This window comes from Oncorhynchus gorbuscha, unplaced genomic scaffold, assembly GCF_021184085.1.
Source record: "Oncorhynchus gorbuscha isolate QuinsamMale2020 ecotype Even-year unplaced genomic scaffold, OgorEven_v1.0 Un_scaffold_3927, whole genome shotgun sequence".
In the NCBI taxonomy this organism is placed as follows: domain Eukaryota; kingdom Metazoa; phylum Chordata; class Actinopteri; order Salmoniformes; family Salmonidae; genus Oncorhynchus; species Oncorhynchus gorbuscha.
The window spans coordinates 10,768-26,036 of record NW_025748064.1 but is presented as its reverse complement, the minus strand read 5'-3'; positions in this window follow the sequence as shown (position 1 = coordinate 26,036).

Genomic DNA, 15,269 nt, shown 5'->3' with positions numbered 1-15,269 from the left:
CACCTCCTTTATCCTGCTTTACTGTTGGGTTCAGTTAGGGACACCTCCTTTATCCTGCTTTACTGTTGGGTTCAGTTAGGGACACCTCCTTTATCCTGCTTTACTGTTGGGTTCAGTTAGGGACACCTGCTTTATCCTGCTTTACTGCTGGGTTATACCTGGGACACCTCCTTTATCCTGCTTTACTGTTGGGTTCAGTTAGGGACACCTCCTTTATCCTGCTTTACTGTTGGGTTCAGTTAGGGACACCTCCTTTATCCTGCTTTACTGCTGGGTTATACCTGGGACAACTCCTTTATCCTGCTTTACTGTTGGGTTCAGTTAGGGACACCTTTATCCTGCTGTACTGTTGGGTTCAGTTAGGGACACCTCCTTTATCCTGCTTTACTGTTGGGTTCAGTTAGGGACACCTCCTTTATCCTGCTTTACTGTTGGGTTCAGTTAGGGACACCTGCTTTATCCTGCTTTACTGTTGGGTTCAGTTAGGGACACCTCCTTTATCCTGCTTTACTGTTGGGTTCAGTTAGGGACACCTGCTTTATCCTGCTTTACTGTTGGGTTCAGTTAGGGACACCTCCTTTATCCTGCTTTACTGTTGGGTCTACCTGGGACACCTGCTTTATCCTGCTTTACTGTTGGGTTCAGTTAGAGACACCTCCTTTATCCTGCTTTACTGTTGGGTTCAGTTAGGGACACCTCCTTTATCCTGCTTTACTGTTGGGTTCTACCTGGGACACCTCCTTTATCCTGCTTTACTGTTGGGTTCAGTTAGGCACACCTCCTTTATCCTGCTTTACTGTTGGGTTCAGTTTGGGACACCTCCTTTATCCTGCTTTACTGTTGGGTTCAGTTAGGCACACCTCCTTTATCCTGCTTTACTGTTGGGTTCAGTTAGGGACACCTTTATCCTGCTTTACTGTTGGGTTCAGTTAGGGACACCTCCTTTATCGTGCTTTACTGTTGGGTTCCATCTGGGACACCTCCTTTATCCTGCTTTACTGCTGGCTTCTACCTGGGACACCTCCTTTATCCTGCTTTACTGTTGGGTTCAGTTAGGGACACCTCCTTTATCCTGCTTTACTGTTGGGTTCAGTTAGGGACACCTCCTTTATCCTGCTTTACTGTTGGGTTCAGTTTGGGACACCTCCTTTATCCTGCTTTACTGTTGGGTTCAGTTAGGGACACCTCCTTTATCCTGCTTTACTGTTGGGTCTACCTGGGACACCTCCTTTATCCTGCTTTACTGTTGGGTTATACCTGGGACACCTCCTTTATCCTGCTTTACTGTTGGGTTCAGTTTGGGACACCTCCTTTATCCTGCTTTACTGTTGGGTTCAGTTAGGGACACCTCCTTTATCCTGCTTTACTGTTGGGTCTACCTGGGACACCTCCTTTATCCTGCTTTACTGTTGGGTTATACCTGGGACACCTCCTTTATCCTGCTTTACTGTTGGGTTCAGTTTGGGACACCTCCTTTATCCTGCTTTACTGTTGGGTTCAGTTAGGGACACCTCCTTTATCCTGCTTTACTGTTGGGTTCAGTTAGGGACACCTCCTTTATCCTGCTTTACTGTTGGGTTATATCTGGGACACCTCCTTTATCATGCTTTACTGTTGGGTTCAGTTTGGGACACCTCCTTTATCCTGCTTTACTGTTGGGATCAGTTAGGGACACCTGCTTTATCCTGCTTTACTGTTGGGTTCAGTTAGGGACACTTCCTTTATCCTGCTTTACTGCTGGGTTCTACCTGGGACACCTCCTTTATCCTGCTTTACTGTTGGGTTCAGTTAGGGACACCTCCTTTATCCTGCTTTACTGTTGGGTTCAGTTAGGGACACCTTTATCCTGCTTTACTGTTGGGTTCAGTTAGGGACACCTTTATCCTGCTTTACTGTTGGGTTCAGTTAGGGACACCTCCTTTATCCTGCTTTACTGTTGGGTTCAGTTAGGGACACCTCCTTTATCCTGCTTTACTGTTGGGTTCAGTTAGGGACACCTCCTTTATCCCGCTTTACTGTTGGGTTATATCTGGGACACCTCCTTTATCCTGCTTTACTGTTGGGTTCAGTTTGGGACACCTCCTTTATCCTGCTTTACTGTTGGGTTCAGTTAGGGACACCTGCTTTATCCTGCTTTACTGTTGGGTTCAGTTAGGGACACCTCCTTTATCCTGCTTTACTGTTGGGATCAGTTAGGGACACCTGCTTTATCCTGCTTTACTGTTGGGTTCAGTTAGGGACACCTTTATCCTGCTTTACTGCTGGGTTCTACCTGGGACACCTCCTTTATCCTGCTTTACTGTTGGGTTCAGTTTGGGACACCTCCTTTATCCTGCTTTACTGTTGGGTTGAGTTAGGGACACCTCCTTTATCCTGCTTTACTGTTGGGTCTACCTGGGACACCTCCTTTATCCTGCTTTACTGTTGGGTTATACCTGGGACACCTCCTTTATCCTGCTTTACTGTTGGGTTCAGTTTGGGACACCTCCTTTATCCTGCTTTACTGTTGGGTTCAGTTAGGGACACCTCCTTTATCCTGCTTTACTGTTGGGTTCAGTTAGGGACACCTCCTTTATCCTGCTTTACTGTTGGGTTATATCTGGGACACCTCCTTTATCCTGCTTTACTGTTGGGTTCAGTTTGGGACACCTCCTTTATCCTGCTTTACTGTTGGGTTCAGTTAGGGACACCTGCTTTATCCTGCTTTACTGTTGGGTTCAGTTAGGGACACCTCCTTTATCCTGCTTTACTGTTGGGATCAGTTAGGGACACCTGCTTTATCCTGCTTTACTGTTGGGTTCAGTTAGGGACACCTCCTTTATCCTGCTTTACTGCTGGGTTCTACCTGGGACACCTCCTTTATCCTGCTTTACTGTTGGGTTCAGTTAGGGACACCTCCTTTATCCTGCTTTACTGTTGGGTTCAGTTAGGGACACCTTTATCCTGCTTTACTGTTGGGTTCAGTTAGGGACACCTGCTTTATCCTGCTTTACTGTTGGGTTCAGTTAGGGACACCTCCTTTATCCTGCTTTACTGCTGGGTTCTACCTGGGACACCTCCTTTATCCTGCTTTACTGTTGGGTTCAGTTAGGGACACCTCCTTTATCCTGCTTTACTGTTGGGTTCAGTTAGGGACACCTCCTTTATCCTGCTTTACTGTTGGGTTCAGTTAGGGACACCTCCTTTATCCTGCTTTACTGTTGGGTTATCTGGGACACCTCCTTTATCCTGTTTTACTGTTGGGTTCAGTTTGGGACACCTCCTTTATCCTGCTTTACTGTTGGGTTCAGTTAGGGACACCTGCTTTATCAGTTAGGGAAACCTTTTGTCCTGCTTTACTGTTGGGTTCAGTTAGGGACACCTGCTTTATCCTGCTTTACTGTTGGGTTCAGTTAGGGACACCTCCTTTATCCTGCTTTTTACTGTTGGGTTCAGTTAGGGACACCTTTATCCTGCTTTACTGGGACACCTTGGGTTCAGTTAGGGACACCTATCCTGCTTTACTGTTGGGTTCAGTTAGGGACACCTCCTTTATCCTGCTTTACTGTTGGGTTCAGTTAGGGACACCTTTATCCTGCTTTACTGTTGGGTTCAGTTAGGGACACCTCCTTTATCCTGCTTTACTGTTGGGTCTACCTGGGACACCTCCTTTATCCTGCTTTACTGTTGGGTTATACCTGGGACACCTCCTTTATCCTGCTTTACTGTTGGGTTCAGTTTGGGACACCTCCTTTATCCTGCTTTACTGTTGGGTTCAGTTAGGGACACCTCCTTTATCCTGCTTTACTGTTGGGTTCAGTTAGGGACACCTCCTTTATCCTGCTTTACTGTTGGGTTATATCTGGGACACCTCCTTTATCCTGCTTTACTGTTGGGTTCAGTTTGGGACACCTCCTTTATCCTGCTTTACTGTTGGGTTCAGTTAGGGACACCTGCTTTATCCTGCTTTACTGTTGGGTTCAGTTAGGGACACCTCCTTTATCCTGCTTTACTGTTGGGATCAGTTAGGGACACCTGCTTTATCCTGCTTTACTGTTGGGTTCAGTTAGGGACACCTCCTTTATCCTGCTTTACTGCTGGGTTCTACCTGGGACACCTCCTTTATCCTGCTTTACTGTTGGGTTCAGTTAGGGACACCTCCTTTATCCTGCTTTACTGTTGGGTTCAGTTAGGGACACCTTTATCCTGCTTTACTGTTGGGTTCAGTTAGGGACACCTGCTTTATCCTGCTTTACTGTTGGGTTCAGTTAGGGACACCTCCTTTATCCTGCTTTACTGCTGGGTTCTACCTGGGACACCTCCTTTATCCTGCTTTACTGTTGGGTTCAGTTAGGGACACCTCCTTTATCCTGCTTTACTGTTGGGTTCAGTTAGGGACACCTCCTTTATCCTGCTTTACTGTTGGGTTCAGTTAGGGACACCTCCTTTATCCTGCTTTACTGTTGGGTTCAGTTAGGGACACCTCCTTTATCCTGCTTTACTGTTGGGTTCACACACCTCCTTTATCCTGCTTTACTGTTGGGTTCAGTTAGGGACACCTCCTTTATCCTGCTTTACTGTTGGGTTCAGTTAGGGACACCTCCTTTATCCTGCTTTACTGTTGGGTTCAGTTAGGGACACCTCCTTTATCCTGCTTTACTGTTGGGTTATATCTGGGACACCTCCTTTATCCTGTTTTACTGTTGGGTTCAGTTTGGGACACCTCCTTTATCCTGCTTTACTGTTGGGTTCAGTTAGGGACACCTGCTTTATCCTGCTTTATTGTTGGGTTCAGTTAGGGAAACCTCCTTTATCCTGCTTTACTGTTGGGTTCAGTTAGGGACACCTGCTTTATCCTGCTTTACTGTTGGGTTCAGTTAGGGACACCTCCTTTATCCTGCTTTACTGTTGGGTTCAGTTGCTTTACTGTTGGGTTCAGTTAGGGACACCTCCTTTATCCTGCTTTACTGTTGGGTTCTACCTGGGACACCTCCTTTATCCTGCTTTACTGTTGGGTTCAGTTAGGGACACCTCCTTTATCCTGCTTTACTGTTGGGTTCAGTTAGGGACACCTCCTTTATCCTGCTTTACTGTTGGGTTCAGTTAGGGACACCTCCTTTATCCTGGGACACACCTCCTTTATCCTGCTTTACTGTTGGGTTCAGTTAGGGACACCTCCTTTATCCTGCTTTACTGTTGGGTTCAGTTAGGGACACCTGCTTTACTGTTGGGTTCAGTTAGGGACACCTACTGGGGTTCAGTTAGGGACACCTCCTTTATCCTGCTTTACTGTTGGGTTCAGTTAGGGACACCTCCTTTATCCTGCTTTACTGTTGGGTTCAGTTAGGGACACCTCCTTTATCCTGCTTTACTGTTGGGTTCAGTTAGGGACACCTCCTTTATCCTGCTTTACTGTTGGGTTATATCTGGGACACCTCCTTTATCCTGCTTTACTGTTGGGTTCAGTTTGGGACACCTCCTTTATCCTGCTTTACTGTTGGGTTCAGTTAGGGACACCTCCTTTATCCTGCTTTACTGTTGGGTTCAGTTAGGGACACCTCCTTTATCCTGCTTTACTGTTGGGATCAGTTAGGGACACCTGCTTTATCCTGCTTTACTGTTGGGTTCAGTTAGGGACACCTCCTTTATCCTGCTTTACTGCTGGGTTCTACCTGGGACACCTCCTTTATCCTGCTTTACTGTTGGGTTCAGTTAGGGACACCTCCTTTATCCTGCTTTACTGTTGGGTTCAGTTAGGGACACCTTTATCCTGCTTTACTGTTGGGTTCAGTTAGGGACACCTGCTTTATCCTGCTTTACTGTTGGGTTCAGTTAGGGACACCTCCTTTATCCTGCTTTACTGCTGGGTTCTACCTGGGACACCTCCTTTATCCTGCTTTACTGTTGGGTTCAGTTAGGGACACCTCCTTTATCCTGCTTTACTGTTGGGTTCAGTTAGGGACACCTCCTTTATCCTGCTTTACTGTTGGGTTCAGTTAGGGACACCTCCTTTATCCTGCTTTACTGTTGGGTTCAGTTAGGGACACCTCCTTTATCCTGCTTTACTGTTGGGTTCAGTTAGGGACACCTCCTTTATCCTGCTTTACTGTTGGGTTCAGTTAGGGACACCCTTTATCCTGCTTTACTGTTGGGTTCAGTTAGGGACACCTCCTTTATCCTGCTTTACTGTTGGGTTATCTGGGACACCTCCTTTATCCTGTTTTACTGTTGGGTTCAGTTTGGGACACCTCCTTTATCCTGCTTTACTGTTGGGTTCAGTTAGGGACACCTGCTTTATTGTTGGGTTCAGTTAGGGAAACCTCCTTTGTCCTGCTTTACTGTTGGGTTCAGTTAGGGACACCTGCTTTATCCTGCTTTACTGTTGGGTTCAGTTAGGGACACCTCCTTTATCCTGCTTTACTGTTGGGTTCAGTTAGGGACACCTTTATCCTGCTTTACTGTTGGGTTCAGTTAGGGACACCTCCTTTATCCTGCTTTACTGTTGGGTTCAGTTGGGACACCTCCTTTATCCTGCTTTACTGTTGGGTTCAGTTAGGGACACCTCCTTTATCCTGCTTTACTGTTGGGTTCAGTTAGGGACACCTCCTTTATCCTGCTTTACTGTTGGGTTCAGTTAGGGACACCTCCTTTATCCTGCTTTACTGCTGGGTTCTACCTGGGACACCTCCTTTATCCTGCTTTACTGTTGGGTTCAGTTAGGGACACCTCCTTTATCCTGCTTTACTGTTGGGTTCAGTTAGGGACACCTTTATCCTGCTTTACTGTTGGGTTCAGTTAGGGACACCTCCTTTATCCTGCTTTACTGTTGGGTTCAGTTAGGGACACCTCCTTTATCCTGCTTTACTGTTGGGTTCAGTTAGGGACACCTCCTTTATCCTGCTTTACTGTTGGGTTCAGTTTTACTGTTGGGCTATATCTGGGACACCTCCTTTATCCTGCTTTACTGTTGGGTTCAGTTTGGGACACCTCCTTTATCCTGCTTTACTGTTGGGTTCAGTTAGGGACACCTCCTTTATCCTGCTTTACTGTTGGGTTCAGTTAGGGACACCTGCTTTATCCTGCTTTACTGTTGGGTTCAGTTAGGGACACCTCCTTTATCCTGCTTTACTGTTGGGTTCAGTTAGGGACACCTGCTTTATCCTGCTTTACTGTTGGGTTCAGTTAGGGACACCTCCTTTATCCTGCTTTACTGCTGGGTTCTCCTGGGACACCTTTTATCCTGCTTTACTGTTGGGTTCAGTTAGGGACACCTCCTTTATCCTGCTTTACTGTTGGGTTCAGTTAGGGACACCTTTTATCCTGCTTTACTGTTGGGTTCAGTTAGGGACACCTGCTTTATCCTGCTTTACTGTTGGGTTCAGTTAGGGACACCTCCTTTATCCTGCTTTACTGTTGGGTTCTACCTGGGACACCTCCTTTATCCTGCTTTACTGTTGGGTTCAGTTAGGGACACCTCCTTTATCCTGCTTTACTGTTGGGTTCAGTTAGGGACACCTTTTATCCTGCTTTACTGTTGGGTTCAGTTAGGGACACCTCCTTTATCCTGCTTTACTGTTGGGTTCAGTTAGGGACACCTCCTTTATCCTGCTTTACTGTTGGGTTCAGTTAGGGACCCTGCTTTACTGTTGGGTTCAGTTAGGGACACCTCCTTTACACTGTTGGGTTCCTTTATCCTGCTTTACTGTTGGGTTCAGTTAGGGACACCTCCTTTATCCTGCTTTACTGTTGGGCTATATCTGGGACACCTCCTTTATCCTGTTTTACTGTTGGGTTCAGTTTGGGGACACCTCCTTTATCCTGCTTTACTGTTGGGTTCAGTTAGGGACACCTGCTTTATTGTTGGGTTCAGTTAGGGAAACCTCCTTTGTCCTGCTTTACTGTTGGGTTCAGTTAGGGACACCTGCTTTATCCTGCTTTACTGTTGGGTTCAGTTAGGGACACCTCCTTTATCCTGCTTTACTGTTGGGTTCAGTTAGGGACACCTTTTATCCTGCTTTACTGTTGGGTTCAGTTAGGGACACCTCCTTTATCCTGCTTTACTGTTGGGTTCTACCTGGGACACCTCCTTTATCCTGCTTTACTGTTGGGTTCAGTTAGGGACACCTCCTTTATCCTGCTTTACTGTTGGGTTCAGTTAGGGACACCTCCTTTATCCTGCTTTACTGTTGGGTTCAGTTAGGGACACCTCCTTTATCCTGCTTTACTGCTGGGTTCTACCTGGGACACCTCCTTTATCCTGCTTTACTGTTGGGTTCAGTTAGGGACACCTCCTTTATCCTGCTTTACTGTTGGGTTCAGTTAGGGACACCTTTATCCTGCTTTACTGTTGGGTTCAGTTAGGGACACCTCCTTTATCCTGCTTTACTGTTGGGTTCAGTTAGGGACACCTCCTTTATCCTGCTTTACTGTTGGGTTCAGTTAGGGACACCTCCTTTATCCTGCTTTACTGTTGGGTTCAGTTAGGGACACCTCCTTTATCCTGCTTTACTGTTGGGTTCATATCTGGGACACCTCCTTTATCCTGTTTTACTGTTGGGTTCAGTTTGGGACACCTCCTTTATCCTGCTTTACTGTTGGGTTCAGTTAGGGACACCTGCTTTATTGTTGGGTTCAGTTAGGGAAACTGCTTTGTCCTGCTTTACTGTTGGGTTCAGTTAGGGACACCTGCTTTATCCTGCTTTACTGTTGGGTTCAGTTAGGGACACCTCCTTTATCCTGCTTTACTGTTGGGTTCAGTTAGGGACACCTTTATCCTGCTTTACTGTTGGGTTCAGTTAGGGACACCTCCTTTATCCTGCTTTACTGTTGGGTTCAGTTAGGGACACCTCCTTTATCCTGCTTTACTGTTGGGTTCAGTTAGGGACACCTCCTTTATCCCGCTTTACTGTTGGGTTCATCTGGGACACCTCCTTTATCCTGCTTTACTGTTGGGTTCAGTTTGGGACACCTCCTTTATCCTGCTTTACTGTTGGGTTCAGTTAGGGACACCTGCTTTATCCTGCTTTACTGTTGGGTTCAGTTAGGGACACCTATCCTGCTTTACTGTTGGGATTCAGTTAGGGACACCTGCTTTATCCTGCTTTACTGTTGGGTTCAGTTAGGGACACCTTTATCCTGCTTTACTGCTGGGTTCTACCTGGGACACCTCCTTTATCCTGCTTTACTGTTGGGTTCAGTTTGGGACACCTCCTTTATCCTGCTTTACTGTTGGGTTGAGTTAGGGACACCTCCTTTATCCTGCTTTACTGTTGGGTCTACCTGGGACACCTCCTTTATCCTGCTTTACTGTTGGGTTATACCTGGGACACCTCCTTTATCCTGCTTTACTGTTGGGTTCAGTTTGGGACATCTCCTTTATCCTGCTTTACTGTTGGGTTCAGTTAGGGACACCTCCTTTATCCTGATTTACTGTTGGGTTCTGTTAGGGACACCTCCTTTATCCTGCTTTACTGTTGGGTTATATCTGGGACACCTCCTTTATCCTGCTTTACTGTTGGGTTCAGTTTGGGACACCTCCTTTATCCTGCTTTACTGTTGGGTTCAGTTAGGGACACCTTTATCCTGCTTTACTGTTGGGTTCAGTTAGGGACACCTCCTTTATCCTGCTTTACTGTTGGGTTCAGTTAGGGACACCTCCTTTATCCCGCTTTACTGTTGGGTTATATCTGGGACACCTCCTTTATCCTGCTTTACTGTTGGGTTCAGTTTGGGACACCTCCTTTATCCTGCTTTACTGTTGGGTTCAGTTAGGGACACCTGCTTTATCCTGCTTTACTGTTGGGTTCAGTTAGGGACACCTCCTTTATCCTGCTTTACTGTTGGGATCAGTTAGGGACACCTGCTTTATCCTGCTTTACTGTTGGGTTCAGTTAGGGACACCTTTATCCTGCTTTACTGCTGGGTTCTACCTGGGACACCTCCTTTATCCTGCTTTACTGTTGGGTTCAGTTTGGGACACCTCCTTTATCCTGCTTTACTGTTGGGTTGAGTTAGGGACACCTCCTTTATCCTGCTTTACTGTTGGGTCTACCTGGGACACCTCCTTTATCCTGCTTTACTGTTGGGTTATACCTGGGACACCTCCTTTATCCTGCTTTACTGTTGGGTTCAGTTTGGGACACCTCCTTTATCCTGCTTTACTGTTGGGTTCAGTTAGGGACACCTCCTTTATCCTGCTTTACTGTTGGGTTCAGTTAGGGACACCTCCTTTATCCTGCTTTACTGTTGGGTTATATCTGGGACACCTCCTTTATCCTGCTTTACTGTTGGGTTCAGTTTGGGACACCTCCTTTATCCTGCTTTACTGTTGGGTTCAGTTAGGGACACCTGCTTTATCCTGCTTTACTGTTGGGTTCAGTTAGGGACACCTCCTTTATCCTGCTTTACTGTTGGGATCAGTTAGGGACACCTGCTTTATCCTGCTTTACTGTTGGGTTCAGTTAGGGACACCTCCTTTATCCTGCTTTACTGCTGGGTTCTACCTGGGACACCTCCTTTATCCTGCTTTACTGTTGGGTTCAGTTAGGGACACCTCCTTTATCCTGCTTTACTGTTGGGTTCAGTTAGGGACACCTTTATCCTGCTTTACTGTTGGGTTCAGTTAGGGACACCTGCTTTATCCTGCTTTACTGTTGGGTTCAGTTAGGGACACCTCCTTTATCCTGCTTTACTGCTGGGTTCTACCTGGGACACCTCCTTTATCCTGCTTTACTGTTGGGTTCAGTTAGGGACACCTTTATCCTGCTTTACTGTTGGGTTCAGTTAGGGACACCTCCTTTATCCTGCTTTACTGTTGGGTTCAGTTAGGGACACCTCCTTTATCCTGCTTTACTGTTGGGTTCAGTTAGGGACTCCTCCTTTATCCTGCTTTACTGTTGGGTTCAGTTAGGGACACCTCCTTTATCCTGCTTTACTGCTGGGTTCAGTTAGGGAAACCTCCTTTATCCTGCTTTACTGTTGGGTTCAGTTAGGTACACATCCTTTATCCTGCTTTACTGTTGGGTTCAGTTAGGGACACCTCCTTTATCCTGCTTTACTGTTGGGCTATATCTGGGACACCTCCTTTATCCTGTTTTACTGTTGGGTTCAGTTTGGGACACCTCCTTTATCCTGCTTTACTGTTGGGTTCAGTTAGGGACACCTCCTTTATCCTGCTTTACTGTTGGGTTCAGTTAGGGACACCTGCTTTATTGTTGGGTTCAGTTAGGGAAACCTCCTTTGTCCTGCTTTACTGTTGGGTTCAGTTAGGGACACCTGCTTTATCCTGCTTTACTGTTGGGTTCAGTTAGGGACACCTCCTTTATCCTGCTTTACTGTTGGGTTCAGTTAGGGACACCTTTATCCTGCTTTACTGTTGGGTTCAGTTAGGGACACCTCCTTTATCCTGCTTTACTGTTGGGTTCTACCTGGGACACCTCCTTTATCCTGCTTTACTGTTGGGTTCAGTTAGGGACACCTCCTTTATCCTGCTTTACTGTTGGGTTCAGTTAGGGACACCTCCTTTATCCTGCTTTACTGTTGGGTTCAGTTAGGGACACCTCCTTTATCCTGCTTTACTGTTGGGTTCAGTTAGGGACACCTCCTTTATCCTGCTTTACTGTTGGGTTCAGTTAGGGACACCTCCTTTATCCTGCTTTACTGCTGGGTTCTACCTGGGACACCTCCTTTATCCTGCTTTACTGTTGGGTTCAGTTAGGGACACCTCCTTTATCCTGCTTTACTGTTGGGTTCAGTTAGGGACACCTTTATCCTGCTTTACTGTTGGGTTCAGTTAGGGACACCTCCTTTATCCTGCTTTACTGTTGGGTTCAGTTAGGGACACCTCCTTTATCCTGCTTTACTGTTGGGTTCAGTTAGGGACTCCTCCTTTATCCTGCTTTACTGTTGGGTTCAGTTAGGGACACCTCCTTTATCCTGCTTTACTGTTGGGCTATATCTGGGACACCTCCTTTATCCTGTTTTACTGTTGGGTTCAGTTTGGGACACCTCCTTTATCCTGCTTTACTGTTGGGTTCAGTTAGGGACACCTGCTTTATTGTTGGGTTCAGTTAGGGACACCTGCTTTATTGTTGGGTTCAGTTAGGGAAACTCCTTTGTCCTGCTTTACTGTTGGGTTCAGTTAGGGACACCTGCTTTATCCTGCTTTACTGTTGGGTTCAGTTAGGGACACCTCCTTTATCCTGCTTTACTGTTGGGTTCAGTTAGGGACACCTTTATCCTGCTTTACTGTTGGGTTCAGTTAGGGACACCTCCTTTATCCTGCTTTACTGTTGGGTTCTACCTGGGACACCTCCTTTATCCTGCTTTACTGTTGGGTTCAGTTAGGGACACCTCCTTTATCCTGCTTTACTGTTGGGTTCAGTTAGGGACACCTTTATCCTGCTTTACTGTTGGGTTCAGTTAGGGACACCTCCTTTATCCTGCTTTACTGTTGGGTTCTACCTGGGACACCTCCTTTATCCTGCTTTACTGTTGGGTTCAGTTAGGGACACCTCCTTTATCCTGCTTTACTGTTGGGTTCAGTTAGGGACACCTCCTTTATCCTGCTTTACTGTTGGGTTCAGTTAGGGACACCTCCTTTATCCTGCTTTACTGTTGGGTTCAGTTAGGGACACCTTTATCCTGCTTTACTGTTGGGTTCAGTTAGGGACACCTCCTTTATCCTGCTTTACTGCTGGGTTCAGTTAGGGACACCTTTATCCTGCTTTACTGTTGGGTTCAGTTAGGGACACCTCCTTTATCCTGCTTTACTGTTGGGTTCCATCTGGGACACCTCCTTTATCCTCCTTTACTGCTGGCTTCTACCTGGGACACCTCCTTTATCCTGCTTTACTGTTGGGTTCAGTTAGGGACACCTCCTTTATCCTGCTTTACTGTTGGGTTCAGTTAGGGACACCTCCTTTATCCTGCTTTACTGTTGGGTCTACCTGGGACACCTCCTTTATCCTGCTTTACTGTTGGGTTATACCTGGGACACCTCCTTTATCCTGCTTTACTGTTGGGTTCAGTTTGGGACACCTCCTTTATCCTGCTTTACTGTTGGGTTCAGTTAGGGACACCTCCTTTATCCTGCTTTACTGTTGGGTCTACCTGGGACACCTCCTTTATCCTGCTTTACTGTTGGGTTATACCTGGGACACCTCCTTTATCCTGCTTTACTGTTGGGTTCAGTTTGGGACACCTCCTTTATCCTGCTTTACTGTTGGGTTCAGTTAGGGACACCTCCTTTATCCTGCTTTACTGTTGGGTTATATCTGGGACACCTCCTTTATCCTGCTTTACTGTTGGGTTCAGTTTGGGACACCTCCTTTATCCTGCTTTACTGTTGGGTTCAGTTAGGGACACCTCCTTTATCCTGCTTTACTGTTGGGATCAGTTAGGGACACCTGCTTTATCCTGCTTTACTGTTGGGTTCAGTTAGGGACACCTCCTTTATCCTGCTTTACTGTTGGGTCTACCTGGGACACCTCCTTTATCCTGCTTTACTGTTGGGTTCAGTTGGGACACCTCCTTTATCCTGCTTTACTGTTGGGTTCAGTTAGGGACACCTCCTTTATCCTGCTTTACTGTTGGGTTCAGTTAGGGACACCTTTATCCTGCTTTACTGTTGGGTTCAGTTAGGGACACCTTTATCCTGCTTTACTGTTGGGTTCAGTTAGGGACACCTCCTTTATCCTGCTTTACTGTTGGGTTCAGTTAGGGACACCTCCTTTATCCTGCTTTACTGTTGGGATCAGTTAGGGACACCTGCTTTATCCTGCTTTACTGTTGGGTTCAGTTAGGGACACCTCCTTTATCCTGCTTTACTGCTGGGTTCTACCTGGGACACCTCCTTTATCCTGCTTTACTGTTGGGTTCAGTTAGGGACACCTCCTTTATCCTGCTTTACTGTTGGGTTCAGTTAGGGACACCTTTATCCTGCTTTACTGTTGGGTTCAGTTAGGGACACCTTTATCCTGCTTTACTGTTGGGTTCAGTTAGGGACACCTCCTTTATCCTGCTTTACTGTTGGGTTATATCTGGGACACCTCCTTTATCCTGCTTTACTGTTGGGTTCAGTTTGGGACACCTCCTTTATCCTGCTTTACTGTTGGGTTCAGTTAGGGACACCTGCTTTATCCTGCTTTACTGTTGGGTTCAGTTAGGGACACCTCCTTTATCCTGCTTTACTGTTGGGTTCAGTTAGGGACACCTCCTTTATCCTGCTTTACTGTTGGGTCTACCTGGGACACCTCCTTTATCCTGCTTTACTGTTGGGTTATACCTGGGACACCTCCTTTATCCTGCTTTACTGTTGGGTTCAGTTTGGGACACCTCCTTTATCCTGCTTTACTGTTGGGTTCAGTTAGGGACACCTCCTTTATCCTGCTTTACTGTTGGGATCAGTTAGGGACACCTGCTTTATCCTGCTTTACTGTTGGGTTCAGTTAGGGACACCTCCTTTATCCTGCTTTACTGCTGGGTTCTACCTGGGACACCTCCTTTATCCTGCTTTACTGTTTGGTTCAGTTTGGGACACCTCCTTTATCCTGCTTTACTGTTGGGTTCAGTTAGGGACACCTGCTTTATCCTGCTTTACTGTTGGGTTCAGTTAGGGACACCTCCTTTATCCTGCTTTACTGTTGGGATCAGTTAGGGACACCTGCTTTATCCTGCTTTACTGTTGGGTTATATCTGGGACACCTCCTTTATCCTGCTTTACTGTTGGGTTCAGTTTGGGACACCTTTTATCCTGCTTTACTGTTGGGTTCAGTTAGGGACACCTGCTTTATCCTGCTTTACTGTTGGGTTCAGTTAGGGACACCTCCTTTATCCTGCTTTACTGTTGGGTTCAGTTAGGGACACCTCCTTTATCCTGCTTTACTGTTGGGTCTACCTGGGACACCTCCTTTATCCTGCTTTACTGTTGGGTTATACCTGGGACACCTCCTTTATCCTGCTTTACTGTTGGGTTCAGTTTGGGACACCTCCTTTATCCTGCTTTACTGTTGGGTTCAGTTAGGGACACCTCCTTTATCCTGCTTTACTGTTGGGATCAGTTAGGGACACCTGCTTTATCCTGCTTTACTGTTGGGTTCAGTTAGGGACACCTCCTTTATCCTGCTTTACTGCTGGGTTCTACCTGGGACACCTCCTTTATCCTGCTTTACTGTTTGGTTCAGTTTGGGACACCTCCTTTATCCTGCTTTACTGTTGGGTTCAGTTAGGGACACCTGCTTTATCCTGCTTTACTGTTGGGTTCAGTTAGGGACACCTCCTTTATCCTGCTT